The sequence below is a fragment of the Pogona vitticeps genome, chromosome 11, assembly GCF_051106095.1.
Source record: "Pogona vitticeps strain Pit_001003342236 chromosome 11, PviZW2.1, whole genome shotgun sequence".
NCBI lineage: Eukaryota > Metazoa > Chordata > Lepidosauria > Squamata > Agamidae > Pogona > Pogona vitticeps.
Window position 1 is genome coordinate 24,894,261 of NC_135793.1, and position 15,280 is coordinate 24,909,540.

Below are 15,280 nucleotides of genomic sequence, written 5' to 3' on the forward strand. Positions count from 1 at the left end.
AATCACCAGAAATTCCCCTGCAGCTTGCCAGACCCATGATGAATTCGATCAAGCTTTGGGAACTCCACGGACAATTCTTTACTCTCCCGACTCTTGCTTTGATCACGTTGTTTTGAAATGGTCGAGGTGGGTTTTTGAGTTGCTTCATCATCCAGGGCCAGTTGACATGAAAGTCTATTTGTTCCTGTAAAAATCTCTGGCAAAGCCAAGATGATTCAGGGGTAAGTGAAATTGTAGCTTATTGATCTGAGGCAAGGCTCGCATCCATGCTGTGATGCCAAAAGTTTGTGGTGGTATTTAAAAAATGGCTTCGGGGCAGAGTAGATTGGTTCTAAGATAACGTTCTCTCCCTCTCACTTTCTGTGAATGTTGTTTTCTGCATGTGTACGCTCTGTTTGGTTGAATGAGCTGAAGTAAATCCTTGAAAATGAACTCAGCTTTGCAAAAGTTACTCTTCTGAATGATAGTGGCCAGAATCCCCAGTTTTAGTTCTCCAAAAGCAATGTTTCTAAACTCCACCACGGTGTGTACTAGAGAAATTCTTAGGATTGCAATTAAGAAAATGCATGTGGAAATCAAGGCAGCAATAGCTGTTTTTATTTTTCAATCAATCATGATTGATCCACAGGACGCCACAGAAGTGGGACTGAGAACACCTGCTGGGTATTCTCAGTGGGGGGAACTCAGTCATCAAGGATCTGCTTTCTGCATCATCTTTCAACCGTGATATCAAACCACGTCCTGACCTAAACAGTTGAGGGCACTCAAGAGCTCAATGGCTTTGTAGGTCTGATCTCAGAGGAGAACGGGTTAGCAAATGCAGTGGTCGCTTCTGTAATATTTCATTCTTGCTTGGCAGTGATGGCAGTCCTGTTGGGGCTTTATCTAACTCATTGTCATCAACATGATCAATAAGGAGGGACTAGACCTGTCTCTTCCAGTGTTGCTTCCCCACACCCATGTATAGGTTCTGCATGGAAGCAAGGACTCAGATTTTCCAGGATTTTGAACTCACATACAGAGTCTATACATGAGCAGGAACCTCTCCTCTTTAGACTCATCACAGCTCATATGGAGAAAGCAACACCAGAGGGAAGAGCCAGTTGCTCCTTTCTAGCCATGATGATGATGATGCTGGAGTAGATAACATCCAAACAGAGCTTTCGACATGGCCCCAGTCTACAGCAGGGGACACCATACATGGTCCCTGAGGTCCAGGTTCCTCTCTGTTGAAAACTTGCACAATGTACACAAAATAATGCTCTTATTCTCACTTTTTGTGGAGAGCACCAGAAAACACATGGGCCCTCTTGTGGGGTGAGGAGAATGAATGTTCTTCATGAAGACGAGACAAGAGGGAGTTCACCTCTGTAATATCCACATACTTCCTGCTCAGGTCTTGATGGCCGTAGCTTCCCAGTGGGGTTGGATTGGGCACCTTCTCCTCCCTGTGGGACCGTTGCCTGTATCGGCTGCCTTGGACTCAATGCAGCTGAGACCCACATCTAAGGCCCCAGGAGAATGTGCAGATGTTCCTCTCTTCTTGGACTACATTTCCCAGAATCCTCTAGCCAGATGCGTCACCCAAAGAAAGAGGAACTTTTTGAAGCTCTGACCCAGAACACCATCTCAACTCTCTGAAGGAATAAGAAATAATAGTTGATGCATGTAAAATATGGAACCGATGAAACTCTGAGGCAGCTTTCTTTCAAACCCAAAGCCCATTTGCTTTCCAAGAAATCCTGTTACAAAATTTAGCTGGGAAGACAGAATCCATCTGCACTCATTTCTTGAATTAATGGATTGGTCACTCTGCCCAATTTTGGACGGCCCTTTCCCCTCCAAAAAAAAGATAACTTGCAATTTTGAGGTTCCCAGATAACAGCTGCTTCTGAATTTCAACTTTTCGCTCCCTTTGATTGCAGCTTAAAGAGCGTTTCAAGGCTGAGCAAACCGAAGTAAACTCTTAACGCGACAGTGGCAGCACAAAACTTTCTGAGTTTGTAGAAATGGCGTTTTTTTCCTTCTTCTTATGCTAATCTTCCTCATTCATATTAATGCTGAGAAGATCAAGGTTAGTCTGATCAAAATATATGCTCAGTGTTAAATTTGAAAGCGTGTGTGTGTGTGGGGGGGGGGGGAAGGAAGCAGGTTTATCACCAAAATGCAACTTTAATAGAACATTAATCACGTCAAGGCAGAAGGGCTTAAGAAAATCGGCTGGGAAATATTGAAGGCCTTGTTTAAGGCAACTTGAGCCAGAACACAACAGGAGTTCATTAAGGGTTTCCAGAGAGTTAGAGGAAAGGGAACGAACAGGGGACGATGGCAGCTAGGAGGCTGACCAATTAATTCCCCAAAGATCCTTAGGTAAAAGGGAGGCTGAGCTAGAGGTTTGAAGAGGAGGGACTGGCAGAGATAGAGGAAAAGTGACCAACCCGTTTGGATCTTCTCGGGCATCTGAACATTTCCGGTTAGCCACGCGAGGATAAGACGGAAGAGCTGCTGTTTGTATTGGGTGAACCAGAGATTTCCCAGGATGGCCAAACCCCTACAAGCTGCTACCTTGGCGTGGAGGTGAGAGAGGACGGAGTCCTTGTTCTTGCCAACAAAGTGAAGAGAGAGTAGAACAAGTGATGGATAAGACTGGATGAATCTGTCTCTGGTAAGTGAGAGAGAGAGAGAGAGAGAGAGAGAGAAGGAGGGAGGGAGGGCTGCTTTGAGGCCAAGTAGCAAACTGCAACTCCTCAAACCACTTCAGCGCAGTATGATGGTGATCAAGAGAACCCTTTGTGACATCAGGAATGCCGCAGACGGCCTCTCCACCTGACAGCTCCCTCGCCCACAAACAAGTCGGGTTGACTTACCGCGACAAAGGCAGAGGCAATGAACAAAGGCTGGCAGCCAACGCTCTACCCCGTTGTCTTCCTTTCCTCCTCCTTGTCTTCCTTTCCTCCTCCTCTTCCGTGCTTCACCCGTCGGTAGCCCGAGGGGTGCGCTCTTTCCTTCAGACTCTTTGAATGCCATCAAGGGACCCAAGGAAAATGTCAGAGCTGCGGCGTTGTGTGGGTTTCTGAGTTTTGCTACAAGTTTTTTTGGATGTTTTGCTAATGAAGTGGTGGGGTGGGAGGAGGGATCTGAGCCTGCTGGACGACAGGGTTTGAGATGCCAACCTTTTGGGCTGGTCTGTTTTTGTCTTCTTGTCCCTCTCGATTCTGATCTAAAAATCCCCATCTGAGAACATTGGGTTCCTCATTAAAGAGATCACCAAAGAATTCGAGAATACAGATCACAAGACCTTCACTAGAAGAGACAACCCAGCTGGGTGGCTGGTTTCACAGAGTGGACCATGTATGACCTCTGGAAAGGCCTGTAAGGAGGGCAGGAGAGCAAAAGCCATATTCTTCCCCCTTAGCTGGTGCTGAAGTTAGACCGCAGGCTTCATCTGAACATGGAGGTTCTACAGAACCATGATGGATAATAATTATCAACCTGAGTTGGGGAAAATGACTTTTTTTTTTTTTTTTTTTTGGAGGGACTGGCATAGTTCTCAGGTTCTCCCAACTGTCATGGTTGGCGGCCATTCCAGCTAGGAGGACTCAGAAGGCTGTAGATCAGCTATGGAAGGCACAAGAAGCGAGTTTGGATTTTGGAAGATTGCACCAAAGGTGCATCGACACCACCTTTTACACTCTTTCCCCAAATCTCCTTAACCGGACACGCCTAAACCAACCGAGGTGTGTGCAACTTCTCCGCCAGTGTTTCCTCCAAAGGCAGGTTGCTCTCTCCTAGACTTTCCACGGCTTGGAGAAAAGAGACAGGTGTGAAACAAGCAAAACATCCCAAGTTAGATCCCAGGTTTGCTGGGCCGGATGGATCTCTGCTGCCTCTCCTTTTACCAGTAAAGCCCTTTTTCGTGAGCTTGTGTTCGTAACTCGCTCCCTTCACCTTCTCCTCCCTCCTTACAGCAAAAGAGTGACGGAGACTTTCAAGTCTCTTCTCTTTAGTAATCGTGCGTTTTTGGGCTGACAAGTCTGAAGGGCTGGAGGGCATCTGAATGAGTGGGCAGGATGAGTGCCTGGCTGTGTGCGTGTGTGCCCGGGAAGATCTGAAATGAAAGAAAGGAGAGGCCAGGGTGTTCAAAACAAACACAAAGGGACAACTGGGTATAGAGAAAGCCACTCTGCCTAAGCGAAAACGGATTCTGATGTGCAAACCCCTCCTTGTGTCAGGTGTCCCCCCCACTCCAGGGAGGTAGGGTGCCAAAGGGCGGGAGGAGCCGGATACGACCCGCTCAAGGCAAGAGAAGATTCAGTGGTGACCCTGTGAAGGTATCTCATGGGCTCTTGCACAGAAGGTGGACCAAGCTGCTTTCCCACTGAGGTTGGAGGGCAGGGGGCTAAGCATGAAGTTGAAGATCTTGGTGGTGAGGACTGCTGGCTGGGGGAACACATGGCCTCTGAAGGTGGCAAAACTTTACTTTGTCGGAGGTTTTTGCACAGCCTTGAGAGGGTCCCTCCCCCCAACAGGGTTGCTTTCGTTGTGAATTGCTGCATTGGTGGAAGGCTGGACTGTCCTTCTTGGCCCATGCTTTCTCCTTCAATCTGCTCACCTGTGCTTCCCTCTGAACAACCTCTCCAGTTGCCCACCCTTGTACACAAACACACACAAGTCACACCGCACAACATGTCCCAAGCAAAGATCAAGCCAAGATTTACTTGGGCCCATGTTTGCTCAAGGAGATGAAAGGGGCATGCAGAGGCAAGCAGGCTAATGAAGTAAGAAGGGCAAGTTTTTCCAGGGCTGAATTGTGCAGTGTGGCGGGGGCTGAGGATTTCCAAAAGTAATGGACTCCCTTTTAATCTCTCGGTGTGTCCGTCTTGCTTCCTCGGTCTGTTTCCAGTAAGGCATCAAGAACCTCCAGTGGTACCAAGAGCGGTAAGTTCATTTCGCGATGCAACGCCGTCCACGCTGGTCAGTTACATACTACTGAGACACCCGGGCGTGGATTTATTCACCCTCCATTGCTTTCTTCTCCCGTTGATCGATCCTGCTTCCAGCCAAGGAGAGAGTCATCCAAGAGGAGGGAAGCAGCTGGAGCCACTGAAGTTGCGTTGGCTTTTCATAAAGGCGAGACCAGCGGTGGCAGAGAGCAGCTGGCGCGGATTCGGTTCAGGCTCCTCATTCTCTGCAGGATTCCAGGCAGCCCATCCCTCCGCGAAGCGAAGGTGCCTCTTGTTCAGGCAGAAATGGGTTCTGTTTTGCCTGAGATGAGACGGGAGAGCCAAGATGGATAGGCCGGGCAAGGGCAGAGTTCCAGGCGAGCGACGCCAAACCTGATTTCCCATTCAGTTGCTTTGGACTACAAGTCTTAATCGTGTGCCAGCCCATGCAACAAAAGGGGAATGATGAGAGTTGTAGTCCAGATCCGGGGAGACTAAAGACGAACACATTTTTCTCTCTTCTCTGTAACTCTGACGGTGTCTCTTCAGAAGCCCTTGTCCAGATCTGTTCTGAGTCACAGGGTGCCGTCAGACGGTGTCCAAAACGTGCAGCTGATTGTACTGGGAAGGGTCACTTCATTAGGCATTATCTCCCTTAAATATGACCCTTCCATTTGTTGGGGAATCGCTCCAACCTGGCCCCTGAAAGGAGACGCCACCTGATGTCAATATAAACAGATCTGTTTTTTCCAGGGTTGTCATGGTTAACGTATTTAAGTCTCTGGGGAGGGTCTCTTCTGGACCCTCCAGCGTTTTCACCTCCAAAGCGGCAAAGGGCCTGTTGCTAGTCAAGATGGGGCAAAGCTCCCTCTTTTTGCTCTCTTCCTTGGGTGTCTTTCTCTTCCCTTCATTCTCGTCCCCGTTTTCTTTCCATGGCCCCACCGACAGCAGCATCCTTGAGTGGCTGATGCGGTTGCTAGGCAACCCAAGAGGGCAAAATGTGATAAACAGTGGCGAGTCCTTTTTTGGGGGGGGGACACGGACCAGAGACATTCAGGAAGATAAGGAAGAAGTGATGGGAAGACCAAGCCCCTGCTTGGCATTGAAGTTAACCAAGGATAAATCGTTTTCAAACAAGCTAGGTACAATTTCAGCATCCCGAGCTAACAGATGAGCCAAGAGAGGGTGGGTGGATGTAAGAACAGATTTGGCTCTCCTGCTGACCATCCCGCTGGGCCCTTGGAGCAAGACCCACGAGCTTTCTTTACTTCTCCAAGCCCTTCTTCCATTCTTCTGAGGTGGCTGAGCGTGTGAGGGACGGGGCCTTTTTTATGGTGGCCCCAGATGGTGGAATAAACTCCCAAAGGAGAGCATTTTGACCCTTGTCCATTTTTAGAAGAAGAAGAAGTATTTGAATGTGCCTGCCATAGCTTCTGATACCTAGTGTGGTATAGTGGATACAGTGATGGACCAGAAATCAGGAGGCTTGGGTTCAAATCCCCGCTCAGCCATGGAAGCTCACTGGGAGCGTGGGAATGCTAAAACCGGTCCTTAAATATCTCAATTACCTTGAAAGTCCTGTTAGGACGACTGTAGGTCAGTTCGGACTTGAGAGCACAGAACAGCAACACAATACCGTCACAACATCACACTCAATGTGTTGTTTCTCTTTGTTCCTCTTTGCAAATCCCCAGAAGAAACTGTTTGGGCCAAAATGCGCCGTGCAGGTTTTCAAGTGAAATAAAAACACACTTTCAAATATATCCCGAGACATTGGGCTCTCTTTCATAAATGGACAATTTTTAGAAGAGTAGTGAAAAATGGTTGTTTCTGACACCATTCTTGAGGTGAGATCTTTCCAGGCACCGATTTTATATTTTATGTAACACTATTCAATTGCGTACCAATAAGTCCCATTAAAACGTAACAGGATTTACTGTCGGGTGTAACTTGCTTATTTATCTCTTCGCTCCCTTTGAACCCTGTGTTGCTCCTTTTCTTCCCCATTCATCTTCACAACAAGAACTGACCCCAGACTGTCCAGTAGGTTTCACGACTCAGCCAGGATTTGAATTCAGAACCCCTGAGGTCTAGTTCCACACTAACTGCTACATCACACAGGTTCTCCTGCACTCCACCACCGCACCAAACGAACAAGCCACTGTGTGGAGAAATGCCTTTTTGGATCCGAGCTCCCATCATCCTTGTTAGGGGATGCTAGGGTCTGTAGTACCAAAAATTGCTTTTTTTCCAGGAGAAGCCATCTGAAAGCGCATAGGTTGGGTTATCACTGCTTAGAGGGAGGAGGTCCAATAGATACACCTTCAACCCACTTGTCAGAGGGAGAGAATCCCTGTTTTCCGTGATATTCTCCACCACCCAGGTCTTGCCTGAGAAAGCATTGGGAGGAGGAGACAAGGAGGAACCCGCTTCCCAGTGGACGACACGGTCTCTGTGCAGCCAAAATCATCACGCCGGAGCTTAGCTTTAATGCAAGCTAATTCCCATTTAGAGTGAACCAGGCCAGAAGTTCTGTTTGTACGGATAACACCATTAAAGTTTTACCAACTCCATGGCTCAGCTGGAATGAGTAATTTGTGAAGGCATGGCCCTTCGTTACTGGCAGAAGGAGCTTCGGGCTAAAATATGCTGCTATTTTGGCCCTACCGTTTTAGCCATAGCTGTGTCCACCGTGACAGTGAAACACCCAAAAGCTTTTGTAAAACTGAAGTTCCTCCTGAGAAACCTTCTGACACAAGCCACAGAGGATTTGAGAAATGATTTCCCTATGTTTGGGTTACAAGCACGGCCACCAACAGGCTTATACATGAGAACGAACACAAAGCCAAGGGACGGAGCTGAATGACTTCGATTAAGCACACACGCATACGCACACAAACACCGAAATCACATTCTTGAGCCCTTTGAATTTGGAACAGCTCACGGAGTCGCACTCTGAGAGCCCCCAAAAACAGCTGTGAGTTTAATTGTGGTGAATTTCCCAAACTTGTATTGCCGGGATCTGTCCTGGCTGCAGACAGATAAGAGCGTTTAAAGAGAGTTTAATGCGGCTTTTCAGACAGGTGCCATTTCCTGCTAGGGGAACACGGAAGGGTCCTTTCATCCCTCGGTTGCCCCTGCATAAATAGGTTTTGAAGGGCTTCTGTGGCTTTGTCAAAACCTATAACAAGGAACCTTTTGTGCCTCAAAGGTGAAAAGAACCTGTCTCAACAGCCAGCACCGGTTTTCTCTTTCAGATTGGCGCCTCTATTTCAGATTTTTTTTTCCTCCCTGGACATATGGGGTTCAAAAGGAAGATGAGCTTGCAAGAGGTTGGGGCCGGCTGTCAGCTGAAAGCAATCCGTAAATGTAATTTTGCAATAATTATGCTTCCAGATCCCTTATCGGTGCTTTTTGATAGATTCCAAGCCCAGCCAAGGTTTCGAATGTTCAAGATACAAGTGCTGCATTTTTAAATGCCTGCGTGAAGTGTTCATTCAAAGGTCAATTGAGGTATTAAGAGGAAGAGAGACTTCCTAGCGCTAAAGTATCCTCTCCTACAGTGGGGCTTCCTTAGAGGCATGGGATTCAGCTGTCAGACATGCACAGGAGACCGGTGTTCCTTCTGATGTTCAGTCAAAAAAACCGCACACAGCTTAGTGCAAGAGACGGAGGTGAAGAAACTCATGTGCTGTAAGAAACAGAAGGCCTCACTGTCCACCTTTGGGGAGGAAATGACAAATCATTTTTCTACAGTGGCTCTGTGATGCTCTGGAAACATCCTTCCAACCTACCGTATTTTTCGCTGCATAAGACGCACCACTCCATAAGACGCACCAAATTTTTAGGAGAAGAAAACAGGAAAAAATAATCTGTTTTCTTCTCTCCATAAGATGCACAGACTTTCCAGCCCCCTGTTTTGTGGGAAAAAAGTGTGTCTTATAGTGCAAAAAATACGGTTCAACAATGACAACCAAACTCTCTGGTTGTAGCGAAAGTGGATGTGTTCGTGGATCACGTGCGTACATTTATCACAACTTTTGATCATAGAAGCATAGAACAGTTGAGCTGGGAGGGGCCACGAAGGCCACCGAGTCCGACCCCCTGTCAAGGCCGGAATCCAAATCCAAGCAGATCGGACAGGGGGTGGTCCAGTTTTCTCTTGAAGGCCTCCAGTGTTAAGAGTGCCCACTACCTCTCAAGGTCATTTGTTCCATCGTTGTACTGCTCTAACAGTTAGGAAGTTTTTCGTGATATTCAGCCAAAATCCGGCTTCCTGTAGCTTGAGCCCATTGTTATGTGTCCTGCGCTCATATTTGCTGAATTCCTCTTTCATGTCAGCTGGACACAATGACACCCCATGAGGTGGCATTTTGATGTCTTATGAGATCCCTCGCTTGCCCTTAAGAGACAAAGGGTCCCTCATTGTCCCTCAGGGCCTCTGGGACTCAGGCAAACAACATCTGCTCTCATTTCCTGTAGAGAAGCAACGTGTATGCTCATGCACAAACATGGCCAGCACTGACAGAAGGCACAGCAGTTAAGAATAATCCATTCGGATAAGAATAACACATCCGGTGCTTCAAGTGGTTGAACAAAGCAGCCGCCATCTGCGTTTAGGGTCCTTTGCACCGTTGCACAATTTTGCACCCATAATTTTAGCATTTTTGTGCAAAACGCAAAGGCACAAACGCATCAGGGCGCAAATCCTTCTGCATCGAAAGGTTGGTGACCAAGCATCCTGATTTATTGTATAGCTGTTATTTGCAAACACACACACACACACACACACACAGATTTTCAGACAAGGACACCACTTTACCAGGAATGCTGATGGCAATCTAATGAGCCAGTGATGTTAACCCAGATGCACAGCAATTAAAGAGGCTAAATTACATTTTGTGCCGAAGTTGGCTTCAGTGCCACGCATTAGCTTGCTGCTGTGGGCAGCAGAAGGGAGGGTGCAGTGTATCATTTCCTTGCGTAACCTTCCCTCATTCCCCTGGCAGCTTTAATTACTCCAGCTGGCATGTTGGTCCCATTAAAAACAAAACAAAAGGCGTCCAGCGGAGTTGGAAGTGAGGGCAATTTCTGAAGCGCTTCCTCCCTCTCTTCCCATGGACTGGAAATTCAGAGAGCTTGACCTGAGCCAAACGTGCAGGATCAGGTGTCTTTATTATTTCAAATGTTAAGAGTTTGGCGAAGGTATTGAGAGGGCTGGCTGCTCCATGGGTCGTCCACCACCCCCCCAGTAGGACCACATGAAGAGACAAATGACTTGCCAATACCTCGAAGTTGCAGTCAAGGAAGGGAGGCCAAGCGACTCATTGGGTTGGTAGGCGGGCAGGCAGCCGGCCAGCGATAGCAAAAATATGTGGCCCTAATCCAGAGGATAGTTCCAAGCACAGGTCCTCTTGGACCGTACTGTAGTAGGATAATGAGTACTGGCATTGACATGAAAGCCTGTGTTTCATTTCAGCTCTTCCATGCTACTAATGAGGCGCCACAGCGAGAAAAGAGCCGAGTGTTTACTTGAGGTGGAAGTTAAGGTACGAGAGGAATACATAACCCTGTCTCTTCAAGGGACAGTTCATTTCCAATATGAATGTCTTCGCTTTTCAGGCCGCAACGTCAAGCATTACCAGAGATTTCCTCCCCCCCACCTCTTTTTGGGTCTGCTTGTTAAAAATGAGGCATACGATTGACCCCGATGCTTGCTTTTAGTTTGACGCAATATTTAATATTTCACATTTTATTGGGTTGCTTTATTTTATTGGCTTTAAGCTCCATTTCCTGTTCCGAGCCCTCTGGATAGGGCAGATTAACCATGGTAGGGCAAGCAATAAATCCTCCCTTACTCTGATTGCATTTCCCTCCACAGTAAAGGCTGACACGCGCTTGGCGTTATAGCCATCTCAGTGGTTACGGCTGCCTCCTCCAGAGCAGAGGAAGTGCTTCTGAGACAACTAAATCCTCATTCCTTTAAGTGGACGGCCCCATCATCCAGATTTCTTTGGGCATCCGGCGGGCAGAGAAAGCGGCTTCACCCTTTCCCCCATTGTCTTAAATGCTAGCACGGACAAACACAGCTGCCTCTTCGGTAACAAGGGTGCTGCAAAATGACATTTCAAGCGTAGTGTCATGAGTGTGCACAACTTGAAAATCTTGTTGGCTTGCAATGAGCATTTTTAGAGAGTTACTTTTAAAGGCATACAGACGTGCGTGTGCGTGTGCGTGTTTAAAAGTCTTCTGAGTCGAAGCAGTCAAGGTTTACCCCATTCTTTGGCAATGCAAAGGGTTTTTTTCCCCTCTCACATAAAATGAGATAAAAGCATCAGGCGTATTGTTTGGGGTTAAAAAAAGGAATTGATCAGCTTGTTCTGAGTTTGCTCTTTCTGTGTGTGTTTACATAGACACGTACATACAACACACAAAACACACTGTGCTCCCCACAGGAGGGAAAAAAGCCGTTTGGAGCACAGACATTGAGTACAAATTGCAGAAATCTTGATGCGGAAAAATAAAGCATCTATGGTCTGAGTCTTAATACTGGAGATGAAGAATACGCAGCATTTGAAGAATTCTTGACAAGCTGCCTGGATGTATTAAGTTTGGCTGCCTCACTGAGAACCGGTAGCTCGGCAAGCTTTCTTTGCCACACTTTATGCCCCTAGTCAAACGATACCAGCCTACGTTGGCCTACCATACTTTGGGCACTTCCTTGTTTGGAGGACAACTCCCAGAAGACCACAGCTTGTGTAGAGGCTCCTCATCCGGACAGACCATGAGATGAGACTGTTAAGGGGCTGTAACGCAAGAGGTCTCCCGTTCCTTTTTCCATTGACACCTCTCTCCTGCCATGGCTTCCTGGGACACCCCCCCCCCATTCTTATCAGGGAACATGACTGGGCTTATTACACGCATTGTGTTCTCTGTTCTTGACTGGGCTGTGAGATGCTTTCTTTCTTTATTTCATTTTTTTTGAGCCAGCAGTTAAGCTTTGAATGGCAGCTGCAATTTCAACCCCCTGTTAATGTCATCATAACATCATTATGTTGTTGTTGTTGTAGTTGCTAGGAATTCTGTCTCCCCCCCTCCCCCTTCTTGCCAAAATGTGCATGCAAATAAACGCCGTTTCATTTATAGAGCAACATCAAATTAAACAGCTCGGATAATGACTTAACACCGATTATCACCGCTCAGCATAACAGCCACTTAGACACACCACTTTGGGAATCGGAGAGACAATGAAAACAAAATGGCGCCCTTCTCCCTCCCCTTTCTGCCCCTCAGAACACCCTCGTGTTTTCACAGCACTGCAGACTCCTGTCGGGAGCCAGGTGTTCCACCTCCGAACAGCGGCTGTCCCTTCAGCAGCTCCTCCTCTTTCTCCTTCTTTTGTGTGTTTGGGCTGCTTAAAAACCAAGTGAAGTATTTTCCCTCCAGAAACATAATTCCTCCAGAGCTCCATGCCTGAGTGGTCAGACTTTCCATGGAAGCCTTTGTCTGCTTCACAATGACCAATCACAAAACAGAAGTATGGTACGTTAAAGCACGTGGAGGCTCAATACATGGAAGTTCAGATGAGGAGGAGCCTTCCTCCTTGTCCTCTATCCCTTCCTTCTCCTCCTCCGTCACCACAGTCTTCTCCTCTTCCTCCATGTTTTTGTTCCCTTCATTCCCTTCATCCCCCTTCTCCATCTCATCCTCTATATCTCCTCATCCTCCATTACCACTACTGTCCACTCCTCCTCCTCCTTGGTCTTCTTCCATTCCTCCTCTATGTCCTCCATCATCGCAATGGTCTTCTGCCTCATCATTCCCTCCTCCTCCTCCTCCTTTTCTGGCATGCTGGCACCCACCATATGTGCCCATCTTGTTCACATTTATCCACAATTCTATGTAGCAAGGTAAAGTCTAAGAGAGGAGACCACAGATAGTAGAGAGACATGGAATAGACTTTTCTTTATTCACGCTGGATGGCTCTGTGATGACGCCTGGCCCAATGGATGCGGGAAGTACTGCATTTTAGGAAGTACCTCTGATGGTGGTGGAGGTAGGGCGACCTGCTCACCTCACGCATAAATCCCACTTGTTAGTAAGTGGTTTACTTACAGCAATAAACAATAAGATACAACAGCTGAAATCCTGTTGCTTAGTGTAGTAAGTTGCACCAGAGTAGGCCCATTGAATCTCTGGGGATTTGGTGCACCAACTCTTCTTCATGTTTCATGGATTCAGATGGGCCTGCTCTAGTTGCAACTGACTGTGCTAAGCAACAGGACTTCAGCTAATAAAAGCTCGTTAATAAAGCCATGGCATGGCGATCCTGCAAGGGATATTTCGTTACAATCACCAGGGGTGATGGGCAAGTTCGGCAATACTTACAGATTTCTGTTTTGCTGTTTGCTAAATTATATTCCAGTTTTCCAATAACAGATAGAAAAAAAAGGTCCATAAACTCAGAAGTGGAGAGTGGGAAGATAAAGGTGCTTGATACACTCCCTCCAAAAAAACACACCACCTTTCAAAATTTTGCAGGGATCGGAAAATGATATTTGGAATACTTCCTTTCCCTAGAAATATCTTGAGCGGGCACAATGAAAATTCAGATGAGAGCTACAGATTTCGGCCCTTATCTGCCAGTCCTAGGGGCCTCCTTGCTCGCATGTTTAATAACAGATACTTAACCAGCTCGGCAAGCTGCAAAGACAACACAGAGAGGTGTAAAAATAACACATTAGCAAGTGAGATGAGAGTCTTCCATAGAAACCCAAGGGGATACAAGCAGCATGACTGGCCTCTCCACTCCATAGAGATTGACAAGGGAGATTATAACGGGTCTTGAAACTATTGGTGTTTTTTGCAACCTCGCATGCAGCCTTTAGTGGGTTGAGCTGGGTGGAACCTATCTGGGCTGGGGTGGCTGTCAATCTATCCAGTGCCTCTGAGTTCTGAATATTCTATACCTAGGGAACCCTGGAAAGGCTCACCATAACTCAGAACCCATTTGATGGCACACAATTATTATTATTAAGAGCCTGCTACAATTAGAGCATGGAAAGAGGGACATTACGCTTCACTACGGTACAATAGCAAGGTGTCCTAGGGACATTTTAGCTCTCATAAAGAGGAGTTAGTGACAAATAGTTCATTATGTGTAACAAGTTCCCATCAGGTCACTCTTGTACTCCTGATCACCGTGTGTGGGTGTGAAAGCTGGACAGTAAAGAAAGCCAAGAAGGTCAAAATGGATTCGTTTGAAATGTGGTGCTGGAGGAGAACTTTACAGGTACCCTGGACTGCCAGAAAGACAAACCAGTGGGTCCTAGATCAAATCAAGCCTGAACTGTCTCTGGGGACTGGATCCTACCCTTCTGCCGTTGGGAAGCACGGCTGTGGATATTTAGCAGATACCGGACATCAAAACATTTTGAGGAAGACTCTTAGGGAGAATCTGAAAAGAGGGGAGAAGCTCATCTCCCTCTGAAGGACACGGGCATGTAAAGCTATCAGGAAGAAAGGGAAAGAATAATTAAAAATTGTCGCCCAGATGCTCTTGCCATCGGTGTTTTTGGATGCTGCAGTTATTTTGCGCTCAAAGTTCTTTCTCCAAAGCAGGAGGAGCCGAAGTCATGTTCCCAGATTGGTTTGGTTTTATTTTTGGACGGTAATAATGATGATCAACGCCCACCCCTCTTCACTTCCTCGATCACATGGCCTGGGTGAAACTCCTCGGGAGGAAGCCAGCTTGCCGTTTAAATGTATTTTCGGAGACAAGGGGGGGATAATCGTTGTGTGGGTGGGCTGAGGATTGAAGGAAAGAGCGAGGGAGAGAGAGGGAGCTGGGATTAAGTTCTCTCTTGGCTGAGCAAAGATGGCCGTTTTGAAACAGGAGGAAGAAGGTGGCATGGATGACATCAAGTTTTCCTCTCTGGATGTTCTGGAGCATCGCCCAATAAGCCCAGCAATCATGGCCAAGGGCTGGGGATAATAGGACATGTAGTCCACAATTGCTTTAGGGTAACTCGTTGAAAAAGTCTAAGATATTGATATATATATATATCAATCCTGCATAAGACGGTGGTTTTTTTCCCCCACCCCTCCTGGTTTCCTTTGGGAGGGAGAAGAAGGTACCAAGTGCATTTCAAGGTGAACTGACTTTTCTGCTCTCACAAACTTTGGTGGAAGGATGATGAGAGCTCCCCTCCCAATCCAAATGGAAATGGCAAATGTCTCTAGTAATTCCCTTGGCTGAAATCAATAAAAGCCCATCGTTCTCCAGACAAACCTTGCCACGAAAATGGTCTCTAAATGATTCATCGTTTGTGGGCAGA